The sequence below is a fragment of the Oncorhynchus gorbuscha genome, linkage group LG17, assembly GCF_021184085.1.
Source record: "Oncorhynchus gorbuscha isolate QuinsamMale2020 ecotype Even-year linkage group LG17, OgorEven_v1.0, whole genome shotgun sequence".
NCBI lineage: Eukaryota > Metazoa > Chordata > Actinopteri > Salmoniformes > Salmonidae > Oncorhynchus > Oncorhynchus gorbuscha.
The window spans coordinates 19,350,644-19,363,978 of NC_060189.1; the positions used below are offsets into that span (position 1 = coordinate 19,350,644).

At 42.7% G+C, this 13,335-nt stretch overlaps 1 long non-coding RNA gene across 2 annotated transcripts; it reads right to left on the reverse strand.

The window, feature by feature from the left end:
• Positions 1–1,697: 1,697 nt before the first annotated feature.
• LOC124001185 lies at positions 1,698–5,020 on the reverse strand. Of its 2 annotated transcripts, none has more exons than XR_006832748.1 (3): positions 4,897–5,020; positions 2,310–3,346; positions 1,698–2,056 (listed from the first exon to the last, which is right to left on the reverse strand). It is a non-coding gene; the product is annotated as an uncharacterized LOC124001185 (long non-coding RNA). The 2 variants fall into 2 exon arrangements; XR_006832747.1 differs by lacking the exon at positions 4,897–5,020 and adding an exon at positions 4,310–4,382.
• Between the last annotated feature and the right edge of the window lie 8,315 nt (positions 5,021–13,335).

Genomic DNA, 13,335 nt, shown 5'->3' on the forward strand with positions numbered 1-13,335 from the left:
CTATAACTGGTGAATTTTTAAATAAATGAACAAAACGCATAAGGCATCCGTGTACTTGCTAGCATTAAGCTGTCATTATTTGAAGTTGAAGGATTTATGGTTCATCTTCAGTAAAAGCTGATTTTCAACGTTTATGGAATCTACCCTTGCTCTCCTGGGGCTGAAAACAAGTCCTGCAATGCTGAACAGCCTTTCAAAGCCAGTTGATGCAGGTAAGGGTGTGTTTAGCCTCAGAGACAGCTTACAGACTGCCGGGAAGGACTTGAGCAACTCCATATGATCAGTTGAACAGGCCAGGTATCCGTCCAGCTGTTTGGAGCTTTCTTGTGCTTGAGACGTCTTCATTTATTTTATTTAACTAGGCAAGTCCGTTAAGAACAAATTCTTATTTACAATGACGGCTACCCCGACCAAACCCTAACCCGGACGATCAATCACTGCCGGTTGTGATACAGCCTGGAATCGAACCAGGGTCTGTAGTGACACTTCTAGCACCGAGATGCAGTGCCTTAGACCGCTGCGCCACTCAGGAGGGAAGAAGAACTGGTGATGAACTGGTGCCATCGCCTAGTTGCAGCAAGGGTTCTTCCAGGTGGTCCTTGATGTCGTCCATTCCTGAAATACAAGGAAGATGACAATAGAAATCATGTAGATATGAGTCTACATGAATCCATCCCTATCCCCCATCTATATAAACCAAGCAACAGGGCTGAACCACAAAGTCAGGATTGTACTTTAAATGGGTGGTTCTCAAATCTATGAAGTGTCAAAATGTACACAACACACAGCTGTTTATGAATAATAAAATACTGTTAATGAACCATGTTGTCTTACCCATTCTGATGGTGGCGTCATCCTTCATCCACGTTGTTTTGAATTTGGGTATAAGGATTGCAGCTGTGATCAGCTGGGTTGAGTCACTGACGTGATCTTCCTGTCTGGGTTGGCGCCCCCCCTTGGGTTGTGCCGTGGCGGAGATCTTTGTGGGCTATACTCAGCCTGGTCTCAGGATGGTAAGTTGGTGGTTGAAGATATCCCTCTAGCCCTGTCCGGGGGAATCATCGGATGGGGCCACAGTGTCTCCTGACCCCTCCTGTCTCAGCCTCCAGTATTTATGCTGCAGTAGTTTATGTGTCGGGGGGCTAGGGTCAGTTTGTTATATCTTGAGTACTTCTTCGGTCTTATCCGGTGTCCTGTGTGAATTTAAGTATGCTCTCTCTAATTCTCTCTCTCGGAGGACCTGAGCCCTAGGACCATGCCTCAGGACTACAATGGCATGATGACTCCTTGCTGTCCCCAGTCCACCTGGCCATGCTGCTGCTCCAGTTTCAACTGTTCTGCCTGCGGCTATGGAATCCTAACCTGTTCACCGGACATGCTACCTGTCCCAGACCTGCTGTTTTCAACTCTCTAGAGACAGCAGGAGTGGTAGAGATACTCTTAATGATCGGCTATGAAAAGCCAACTGACATTTACTCCTGAGGTGCTGACTTGCTGCACCCTCGACAACTACTGTGATTATTATTATTTGACCATGCTGGTCATTTATGAACATTTGAACGTCTTGGCCATGTTCTGTTATAATCTCCACCCGGCACAGCCAGAAGAGGACTGGCCACTCCTCATAGCCTGGTTCCTCTCAAGGTTTCTTCCTAGGTTTTGGCCTTTCTAGGGAGTTTTTCCTAGCCACCATGCTTCTACACCTGCATTGCTTGCTGTTTGGGGTTTTAGGCTGGGTTTCTGTACAGCACTTTGACATTTCAGCTGATGTACAAAGGGCTATATAAATAAATTGGATTTGATTCGATCAGCTCAGTGTCGTGAAATACGTGGCTTAAGCGCTTCTTCAGTCCCAGTTGTAGCACATCCACCAGAGGCTTACAGTACTTCAGAGACAACTTGATTCAGTCAATTTTTGTGATCAGCAGGTTAATAGTAGGAAGTAGCCACCACATCTGGACATTGATTTCAGCCTGCAGGATGTTGATGGCATTTGCAACTGGGCTCATGGTAGAAGCATACTCTGTAAGGAAGGATGAGTGCAGCTGGATTGAACCTGTAAAAAATATATTATAATAATAATAATAATACTACTCTGCTTCCTAACCCTATACAAAGGGGACTACTAACCATTTCACCTGATTTAACTGCAGTAATCAATGGCTGAATGAGTAGTTTACTAAATGGATCAATTTAGTGTGTGGCTACAACATGTGAAATAGTTATTAGTCCCCAAGCAAAAGGTCAGAAAACACTGCAACAGATTTAGACAACATTAAATTATGACAAAATACATCATCCTTACTTACATTGGAACCTCGAAGTCTGTGCAGGGAACTCTGAAGGCCGCCTCTCCTTTGTCGATCATCAGGAGTCTTTCTACAGCCATGAACCAGGAGTTCCGCCTCGTAGCATTTGGGTGCAGCAGCTGGAGGTCTCAAGCATCTTCAACCGTTTTGGCTGCAAGTGTGTATCTTCCGCATTTGTTCCAAAGTGCTTGGCACTTGCCAAATGTTAAATGGGACACTTTTTTGTAAGCCTCACTGGATGTTGCTTTCAGGGCATCGACTGTAGATACTAAGTTGAGTAGGTGGTAAGCACAGCGCTGGTGCTTCTGCAGCTGGTACTCAAAACCATCATCTTCATTCAAGATCGTTGCCACGTCAACAAACTCCACTTCTTCACTCTCCTCTTGTTCCTCTTCCCCATCTTCCTGTCTTGGCTGAGCTGCTTCACTGCTTCCAGTGTCTCATTGTTTTCACCTTCTCCAAAAACTTGGAAAGCTTTCAAGTTAGAGCCGTTGTCTGTTGTTGTTCACACAATCTTAACCTGGATTTCAAACTCAGAATAGATGTCATTTAGGGCGCCTGCCAACACATCAAAGGTGTGCGATCCTCTCAACCGTTTACAGGCAGGGCTGCAGAGCATCTGTTGAGACTGTCGGGGTCTATCCAGTGGGATATAACACCAATGAAGCTCGGTCTTCTTGCAGACCAGCAGTCGGTGGTGGTGGCGATGTGGTCAATTCCTCTCATGGCCTCAGTCACCTTCTTATTAATTTCCTTGGAGACTTCATCAATCCTGGAGCGCAGTGTGGGCCTTGATAAGATCTTTTGAGTTAAGCTGCAGATCCTGGACAAACTCTCTAAACGGTTCTTATGCTACAACAGCGAATGGTTGGAGCCCTTGAACCACATACTTCACCACAGCTTTGTCAATGGATTTTTGAGACATTGTCTTCAGTAATGTGCTCTGCTTGATGGTGGAGGGAGTTTTAGGGGCATGTTCTCTCTTCAGTGTGTTTGCTGTCAGTTCTCCATACTTCTTTAGATGATGTACATGCTTTCTGAAATAATAAAAAATATATAAATAGTTACTTAGCTAGATAACTAACATCACCAAATACTTAAGGTGTAGGATACTATTTTTACAGCTATAAACATTAGGTAAGTGACTGCTTGTGACCATTTAATATTACAATGATAAAAAACTGTTAATTGATCTAGCTAGTAGGTTACGTCAATAAATTAAGTCTACAGTAATTAGCAAGGTAATAACAACTTCATCAACGAACAAGGAATAAAATGGCTAGCTAACTGGGTGTTTGCTAAAATCGAAAGCTAACTTTAGTTAGCTAGCTAGACCAGGTGTTTAGAGGAAATGTGTTCGGCTAGCTAGACTAACGTTAGCTGACTAAAATGTACCCAGATTCATTAAACTACTAGTTAGCTACAGTAGCTAGTTAGCTAATGTCAGTTTAGTTAGATTGCGTCAGCTAACAGCTTCTGAATCTGGGTACATCTTAGCCAGCTAAAGTAGGTATCTACTTTGCTAGTGAACTATTGAGGTGTAGAATTAGCTTGCATCAACTAACACCGCTTGTTACATTAGCAAATGTTGGCTAGCTAATGTTAGCTAGCATGCTAATTATCATGCTAACTTTATTCTAGCTAACTAGCAAGCTAACAGTAGGCTTATCTCAATTTGTTTTTTAAGTTCAACGGCGAGATCTTGAAGGCTAGTATTTCCTGAACTTTTGGTAAACATAAGACATTTCATCCGGTAGGATGAATTTTTCATTCCGAGAAAAGACAACATTTACTATAGATACAGCCAAGGACGTTGATACTCATCAGTAAGTAGTGGTAAAGCGATGTCGGACATGATTGTGTTACTCTGTGTTGTTGTATTTGTCGAATTGCTACGCTTTATCTTGGCCAGGTCGCAGTTGTAAATGAGAACTTGTTCTCAACTAGCCTACCTGGTTAAATAAAGGTTAAATAAATAAATTCTGCGATTTCGGACATACTTAGGCAAAGTGCTGCTGAGTGGATGGCTGTTCTGGGTTGGCAAGTAACGTGAACAGGCTGCCTATGGGTGGGGTTTACACGTTAGGACCCTTGGATTTGCCCAAACTGGTGAGGATTGGATCAACTCTGCATGTCGTCGCATACTGCCATGCAAAACCATTTCCCCCACGAGTGTGCCGACTCGCCGATGTTGCTTTCATCCAACATGATTCGTCTGTTTCTTCCAGCCTCAGATTGATTTATTTTTTTTGCGAGTAACGAATGTGTTAGGGGAAATGTATCGGAGTACATGCATACTTTTTTTCATTTTTTATGTAGTGAAGTAGAAGTCGACAGAAATATGAATAGTAAAGTAAATTACTGATACCCCCAAAAAACGACTTAAGTACAGTAACGAAGTATTTCTACTTTGCACAACTGTAAAATACATATCCACGTGTTGTAAAATCTGCCAGGCGTCAGCAACGCGCCCAAGATCGGTTTGGTTGAAACGCCATCAATCATGTGACTATTTGGTGGGGAAGAAAATTGAATGTTCTCGATATCCCGCTGTACTACAGAGAAAATAGTGTAAGTTATTTCTTACCAAAATGGAGTAGCGATGGCAGGAGTGTTCCATACATTGGCATTGTATTTATACCAGTTGGCCTTAGCCTCTGGTCTCCAGCCAATGTTTACTACCATTCCGTTACTTATGATGTAGGCCGAAGGCTTGACAGTGCATCAAAACGATTCACAATATGTTAGAGAGCCCAGATCAAGCAGGTTGGTACGTATATATTATATACATATAGGTAATCAACTCCAGATGTAGTCCCCAAGTGATCATTTCTACGGCTCTTTTATAAAGTGTAATTGCTCCCTCATCGGGACACGTGCAGAACAACATAATTGAACCCTCTCATTGCCTTGCCACCTGGTGTTGCTTTACATTAGAGGAAAGTCAGGTCAGGGAAATGTAGCTCCAGAGAAGCACAGGTTCAATTGTGAGTTTGTAGATGGTGAAACGATCCTTAAAATGTCTTTCTCTCGCAAAATACTGCATGTAACATATGTCAGTTCAACAATGATTGTCATGTCTCTCAAACTGAGGTGGTGGATCTCCCATATCATGTCTTTAACATGGTTCAATGGCGCCGGAACAGATGGCTGCAGTTTTTCATGTTAAAATAAAATCCCATTTTATTTGTCACATGCGCAGAATTTTTTTAATGTTGTATTTTTTTAATTGAACCTTTATTTAACCAGGCAAGTCAGTTAAGAACAAATTCTTATTTACAATGACGGCCTATCAGGGAACAGTGTGTTAACTGCCTTGTTCAGGGGCAGAACGACATATTTTTACCTTGTCAACTCCGGGATTTAATCCAGCAACCTTTCGGTTATTGTCCAACACTCTAACCACTAGGGTACCTGCCAAATATAACAGGTATTGCAGTGAAATGCTTACTTACAAGCCCTTAACCAACAATGCAGTTTTAAAAAAACAAACAAGTGTTAAGTAAAAAAAAATAGATAAGTAAAAAATAAAATATTCGTACTGGACAAAGATTTTTTCTTTAACGAGTCGGACACAAAGTATTTCCTTCAGACACCGGATAAGGCCAAAATCTCTGTCCTTCACATGATGAAGACACGGAGATATAGGGGACCTAGGTCTGGGTGCCTTATAAGAATCCGACGACGAGTGTGTAACCCGCCTCTATCATCCATCCTTTTAGCCAACGTGCAATCATTGGATAATAAACTGGATGAGCTCCGATCAAGACTATTCTACCAACGGGACATTAAAAACTGTGATATCTTATGTTTCACTGAGTTCTGGCTGAACGACGACATGGATAATATACAGTTGAAGTCGGAAGTTGACATACACTTAGGTTGGAGTCATTAAAACTTGTTTTTCAAACACTCCACAAATTTCTTGATAACAAACTATAGTTTTGGCAAGTCGGTTAGGACATCTACTTTGTGCATGACACAAGTCATTTTTCCAACAATTGTTTACAGACAGATTATTGTACTTATAATTCACTCTCTCACAATTACAGTGGGTCAGAAGTTTGCATACACTAAATTGACTGCCTTTAAACAGCTTGGAAAATTCCCAGAAAATTATGTCATGGCTTTAGAATCTTCTGATAGGCTAATTGACATCATTTGAGTCAATTGGAGGTGTACCTGTGGATGTATTTCAAGGCCTACCTTCAAACTCAGTGCCTCTTGCTTGACATCATGGGAAAATCAAAAGAAATCAGCCAAGACCTCAGAAAAAAAATTGTAGACCTCCACAAGTCTGGTTCATCCTTGGGAGCAATTTCCAAATGCCAGAATGTACCAGATTCATCTATACAAACAATAGTACGCAAGTATAAACACCATGGGACCAGGCAGCCATCATACCGCTCAGGAAGGAGACGTGTTCTGTTGGAAAAATGGCTTAAGGACAACAAAGTCAAGGTATTGGAGTGGCCATCACAAAGCCCTGACCTCAACCCTATAGAACATTTTTGGGCAGAACTGAAAAAGTGTGTGCGAGCAAACCTGACTGAGTTACACCAGCTCTGTCAGGAGGAATGGGCCAAAATTCAGGGAAGCTTGTGGAAGGCTACCCAAAATGTATGACAATTTAAACAATTAAACAATTTAAAGGCAATGCTACAAAATACTAATTGAATGTATGTAAACTTCTGACTCACTGGGAATGTGATGAAAGAAATAAAAGCTGAAAGAAATCATTCTCTCTACTATTATTCTGACATTTCGCATTCTTAAAATAACGTGGTGATCCTAACTGACCTAAGACATGGAATTGTTCCTAGGATTAAATGTCAGGAATTGAGAAAAACTGAGTTTAAATGTATTTGGCTATGGTGTATGTAAACATCTGACTTTAACTGTATCTGTCTATTTACCACCACAAACTGATGCTGGCACTAAGACCGCACTCAACGAGCTGTATAAGGCCATAAGCAAACAAGAAAATTCTCATCCAAAGTGCCCCTAGTGGCAGGGGACTTTAATGCAGGGAAACCTAAATGCTTTTTAACTAATTTCTACCAGCATGTCACATGTGCAAATAACTTGAGACCCCTTTACTCCACACACAGAGACGCGAACAAAGCTCTCCCTTGCCCTCCATTTGATAAATATGACCATAACTCTATCCTCCTGATTCCTGCTTACAAGCAAAAACTAAAGCAGCAAGTACCAGTGACTCGCTCAATACGGAAGTGGTCAGATGACACAGATGCTAAGCTACAGGACTGTTTTGCTAAAACAAATCCATGAGCGCTTCGAGGCAAGCAACACTGAAGCATGCATGAAAGGACCAGCTGTTCCGAACGACTGTGTGACCACACTCTCCGTATCCGAGTGAGTAAGACCTTTAAACAGGTCAACATTCACAAGGCCGCCGGGCCAGACAGATTACAAGGACGTGTACTCCAAGCATGCGCTGACCAACTGGCAAGTGTGTTCACTGACATTTTCAACCTGTCCCTGACCTGTCCCTGACCAACCCTGTGCCCAAGAACACCAAGGTAACCTGCTTAAATGACTACCGACCCGTAGCACTCACATCTGTAGCCATGAAGTGCTTTGAAAGGCTGGTCAAGGCTCACATCAACACCATCATCCCAGAAACCCTAGACCATCCCAATTTGCATACTGCCCCAACAAATCCACAGATGACACTATCTCTATTGCACTCCACACTGCCCTTTCCCACCTGGACAAAAGGAACACCTACATGAGAATGCTATTCATTGACTACAGCTCAGCGTTCAACACCATACTGCCCCCAAAGCTCGTCACTAATCTAAGAACCCTGGGACTAAACTCCCCGCTTTTCAAATGGATCCCGGACTTCCTGATGGGTCACCCCAGTTGGTAAGGGTAGGTAACAACACATCTGTCACACTGGTCCTCAACACTGGGGCCCCTCAGGGTTGCGTACTCAGTCCCCTCCTGTATTTCCTGTTCCCCCATGACTGCATGGCCAAGCACGACTCCAACACCATCATTAAGTTTGCCAACGACACAACAGTGGCGGTAGGCCTGATCACCTACAACAGTCTATAGGGAGGAGGTCAGAGACCTGGCAGTTACAAACTCTCCCTCAACGTGTTCAAGACAAACAAGATGATCGTGGACTACAGGAAAAGGAGAGCCAAGCACGCCCCCATTCTCATCGACGGGGCTATGGTGGAATAGGTTGAGAGCTTCAAGATCATTGGTATCCACATCACCAACAAACAATCATGGTCCAAACACACCAAGACAGTCATGAAGAGGGCACAGCACGCCTATTTCCCCTCAGGAGACTGAAAAGATTTGTCATGGGTCCTCAGCTCCTCAAAAAGTTAAGCAGCTGCACCATCGAGAGCATCCTGACTGGTTGCATCATCGCCTGGTATGGCAACTGCTCGGCCTCTGACCACAAGACACTACAGAGGGTAGTGCATTTAGCCCAGTACATCACAGGGGACAAGCTTCCTGCCATCCAGGACCTCTATACCAGGCGGTATCAGAGGAAGGCCCTAAAAATTTTCAAAGACTCCAGCCACCCTAGTATTTTCTTTTTTACTCCAGTTTATTTTAGTAAATAGTTTCTTAACACTTGTTTTTCTTAACTGCATTGTTGGTTAAGGGCTTGTAAGTAAGCATTTCACTGTAAGATCCTGCAAGTTCAGGGAGTGAGTGTTTTAATCAAATTAAAGGAACATAATACAAAACAAGAAACACTAACAGCACACAGACATGAAACAGAAACAATAACGCCTGGGGAAGGACCCAAAGGAAGTGACATATATAGGGTATGTAATCAAGGAGATGATGGAGTCTAGGTGAGTCTGATGACGCGCAGGCGCGCGTAACGATTGTGACAGGGGTGCGCCATAACGAGCAGCCGGGCGACCTAGAGGCTGGAGAGGGAGCACACGTGACAATACCTTGTATTCGGCATGTGACAAATAACATTTGATTTGATTTTGAACATACCAAAGCTTTGGTCTTTAGCGAAAGGAAAATACATAATCCTCTGAGACAGCTTACATTGCACACAATGTGATGTATGATGTCCTTATGTTTCATGATACTTTAGATGAGAAATGCATATTTTTCCCACACAGTAGATAACACAATTCACCCTCTTTCTGTGTCTACACATTTGCACGCAAATATAGTATGTGGAGGGAAAATCCATTCATTTTTTCATGTAACAAAGGCTCATAGAGACGGGAGTCTGTCTTGGTGGGGTACTCATGTCTGCTTGTATTTGAGAGCAGCTTTGCTCAATAGATTTACTGTACTTCTCGTCACCTCCTGTGGAGGTCTAGTGATGGCTCGTGCCCCTTCCATCTCCATTCCGGGTGTCCATGGGTATAGACCAAATAAGCAAACAAACTACACAAGAGCAAACCCTTTCACAGACAAGATTCGTCTGGGATTGGGGAGAAATCTTGTTTGCACTGTGATGGGCTGGTTCCATTTCAGTGTGATGGCATAGGATCCCTCTCAGGTCAGGCCTGGCCAGGCCTGTTTTATTTTATATCATAGCGCACCAGCATTAAGATTATACAGCATTCCGCTCGTATTAAGAAATCTTCATCTCAAGAGAGATTGTGCTGTAGCACTCACTCATCATCCTTCCATCCTGCCACACATAATTTGATTAGCCGGTCCAAGAATGACATAGTGTGAATATTTTTTATTTTAGCATATAGAGTCTATTATAAACCATCCAAAATATACCAAAGCACTCTTACCAGGTAGACTGGGAAACCAAAATGATGTGACACACTGAATCAAACCGACAAATAAACCAACTTCGCTACAATGTTTACTTCAAAGGTTTAATTCTGTATTCTTTTAACATTCCCTATGTCTTTGTTTCTGCTGTCCTTCCTGGAGGACAAACAGGAGCAGGTAATGTCCATGTCTTCAATCTCTAATGCAATCTCACAGCCGACATTATTTATTTTCCCTATCTTTTTATTCACATTAAGGCCCAGATGAGAATTGAAAGCAACGACTGGGGGCATTTACACCTTTGTGTATGTGTATTAGGGACAAAGGTGTTTTAAAAATATCGAGTGGCTGACAAGATCAACTTTAAATTCCCCTGCCTGTTTACCAATCCGCAACACAGCCTAATGACGAGAGTCATGGGAGTAGCATATGTGCCCATTTTCAATAAAGGCAAATAAAGTAGCATGTATGTTAGAGAATAAATAATTAATTAGGATAATAACAAGGGTTTTGTCACTAAAGTCAGGTTTTTGCTATGCGATGCCAGAAGCAATCTCTGACCACTGGAGTAAGAAGAATGTAAAATGTCCAGGTTTACTTCTTGATATAATACAGTATCATGACTGTGGAGGGTGACACAAGTTTATTGTCCATTATATTTTTGTGATGACTGCAGAGATCTCTTATTCTTGTCCGTATTTTTTGAAACGGCATTGTTGGTTGGGGGCTCGTAAGTAAGCATTTCATCTGTTGTATTCGGCGCATGTGACTAATACAATTTGATTTGATTTGATAATGAATGATTTCCTCAATGCTGGTAAATGAAGATTTTTTGAGCCCAGCTATGACTGAAGGTTTCACATAACTTGACACTGGCAGGGCTGCTGCATGGGGCCATATGTACGCTCCTGCAAGCAGGCACAATACGCACCCCAGAATGGGATGACCATTGAACTCTTAGGCAAGTGGCAATATTTGCTCACCTGAAATACCCACATCTGGCTTGTTGGGGTGTTGAAGGGCCCCTGGTGCAGCTGTAGCCTGGAGAAAGAGCAGAGCAGGAAGTTTTGTTGGGGGCTCCCCTGCTGAGCGGCTGTTTAGCGGTGGTTGCTCCATTGTGTTTTATGTGAGGCAGGGCCATATTTGTCTGAAGCTGCAGGAGGCTGATGAGGTGCAAATCTGTTGAGTGACCGTGTCATTGGACCTCCTTTGCCAATGGTCTGTTAGCTGTCAGGGACGGTAAAATGCCAAATTTACAGGCTCACAGGCTCACGGGTAAACTAACACAGATTGGGGACTTATGTTGTTGGGCAGGGAAGCTTTCCCGCCAAGATCCTGGAGTGACACGTAGGCAGATCTGTTTGAGCCTTCTTCATTACCCAAACTGCCCCCGCTATGTTCCTCAGTAAACACTACAAATGACACATCTACATATGGATGGCTACCGGAAGATAAGGGTGCTGGACGACTGAACAGAGATCAGCTCTCCACGGACACACCAGCTTTTAATTTCACTCTATTGTGTTTAATCACAGATGTTACTTATAAACCGAGGTAGTCCGGTGTGATGGTAGAAATGCATTTCTGCCTCTGAGCCAGTGGGATCTAGTGGAGAGCTTCATAGTAAGTTGAATGAAAGGCTCGGCTTTGCGTCTGTGGCGGCAGGCTCAGGTCATCCGTGGCTGTGTCAGAGGTAATACCAAACTTGAAATTCCCCATCAGCCTAGAATACAGATAAGACAGCTGCAGATATGGGACTGATGGAAAAGGAAATGGCCAAATACCCCCGACAGGCAGATGAATAACTGATACGTTGAATGTTTTCTAAACAAGTCCCTTTTGTTTCTCAGATTCAACTGAATGGATTTCGAGATCTGAACTCGTGGTGATGGTTAGAATAAGCTGTTATGTTTCAGACTATCACAATGTCTGCACTTGTATGTGCTCAATATTATAACACACAGTATGTGTTAAAAAAAACAACATGAAGCTATGAAATTTGCATTTGACGATAACAAGGAATAGCTGGTCAATTATTCCATATATATGCATCAAAACAAGTGTAAATGTAGCTTTTTGAGAAATCCCTTGATAATGTTTACCATTAGATGGACTAGTAACTGATTGATTCATTTCCAATCAGCCCTGATTGCAGCCTGTGATTTTAGAGCAAAGCAGGTGAATGTGAATGACAGTACCTGACAGTTTATCAGGGCTGGTTGAAGTGATATTAGACACAGTTCTTCCAATGGGATCACACCAGGTTAATTAGCATAGCACTACTTGGCCTCACGTTTAATTGCCTTCTGTCTGTGATTAAATGTGTATTGACTCTGCTAATGAATAAATCAAATCAAATTGTATTGGTTGCATACACATGTTTAGCAGAGCATATGTAGGCAATATGACATATTTTGCCCTAATACACATCAGTTCAAATGGTTTAACATAACATGCTGGAGCAATATGCAAGTTTGTTGTGTCAAAGCAATTGTACATACAATATTTCACCAAAACATGGAGGCTCCTGGACAAAGATAAGAATGGTTCAGCAGCTAACATCACAAAGCACGCTCCACACATGACCCTGTACCTCTTGTTGTATTATGTCCTTCAAAGTCCTTTGCTCTTAACATTTTGAGCATCTGACTGTTGCATCTCAAGATGTTGGGTCCCATGATATCACCTCCTGTGGTCCACTGAGTAGACATTAAACAGTCACCTTATTTGATCGATGCAGAGCATCACTCAGCTTAGGCCTCCTTTTTACATGACAAGAGAAAAGTATCACAAATGAAATAACCAGGCCCTAGATACAGCAAACATAAAACATTGGCTATTGCGTGGCATTCCTCTCAATATCAAAAGGTACGTATTTGAGGAAATCCTTAGTCCATTTACGCCCGTGTTTGCCCCAGGACCCAGCGGGATGAGTCAGTGTAATAACTGCTTCCCCCTCCCTCTGAATCACATCACTATGGCTGTCCTGTCTTCATTTAGCCGGGTTGTATGCCTTCCCCGTCTAGTCGCTTTTCAGATTCATTTCCAGGTAAACACACCATGGCAAGCTGCAAACCTGCAGCCAACAGGCGTTGTCACAGCTGTGGCAGATAATGGCAAGTCCAAACCCCGGGCCTGCTCTGGTATGTTTACTGTCACCATGGGCACTTGCCAGCAAATATTTTTTCCATCACTTTCTGAAGAAAGAGGATCTTTATTCATTTTATTTTGATGATTCGCAAGCTTAACCTATTGGCCCCAGTGTTTTGTATGA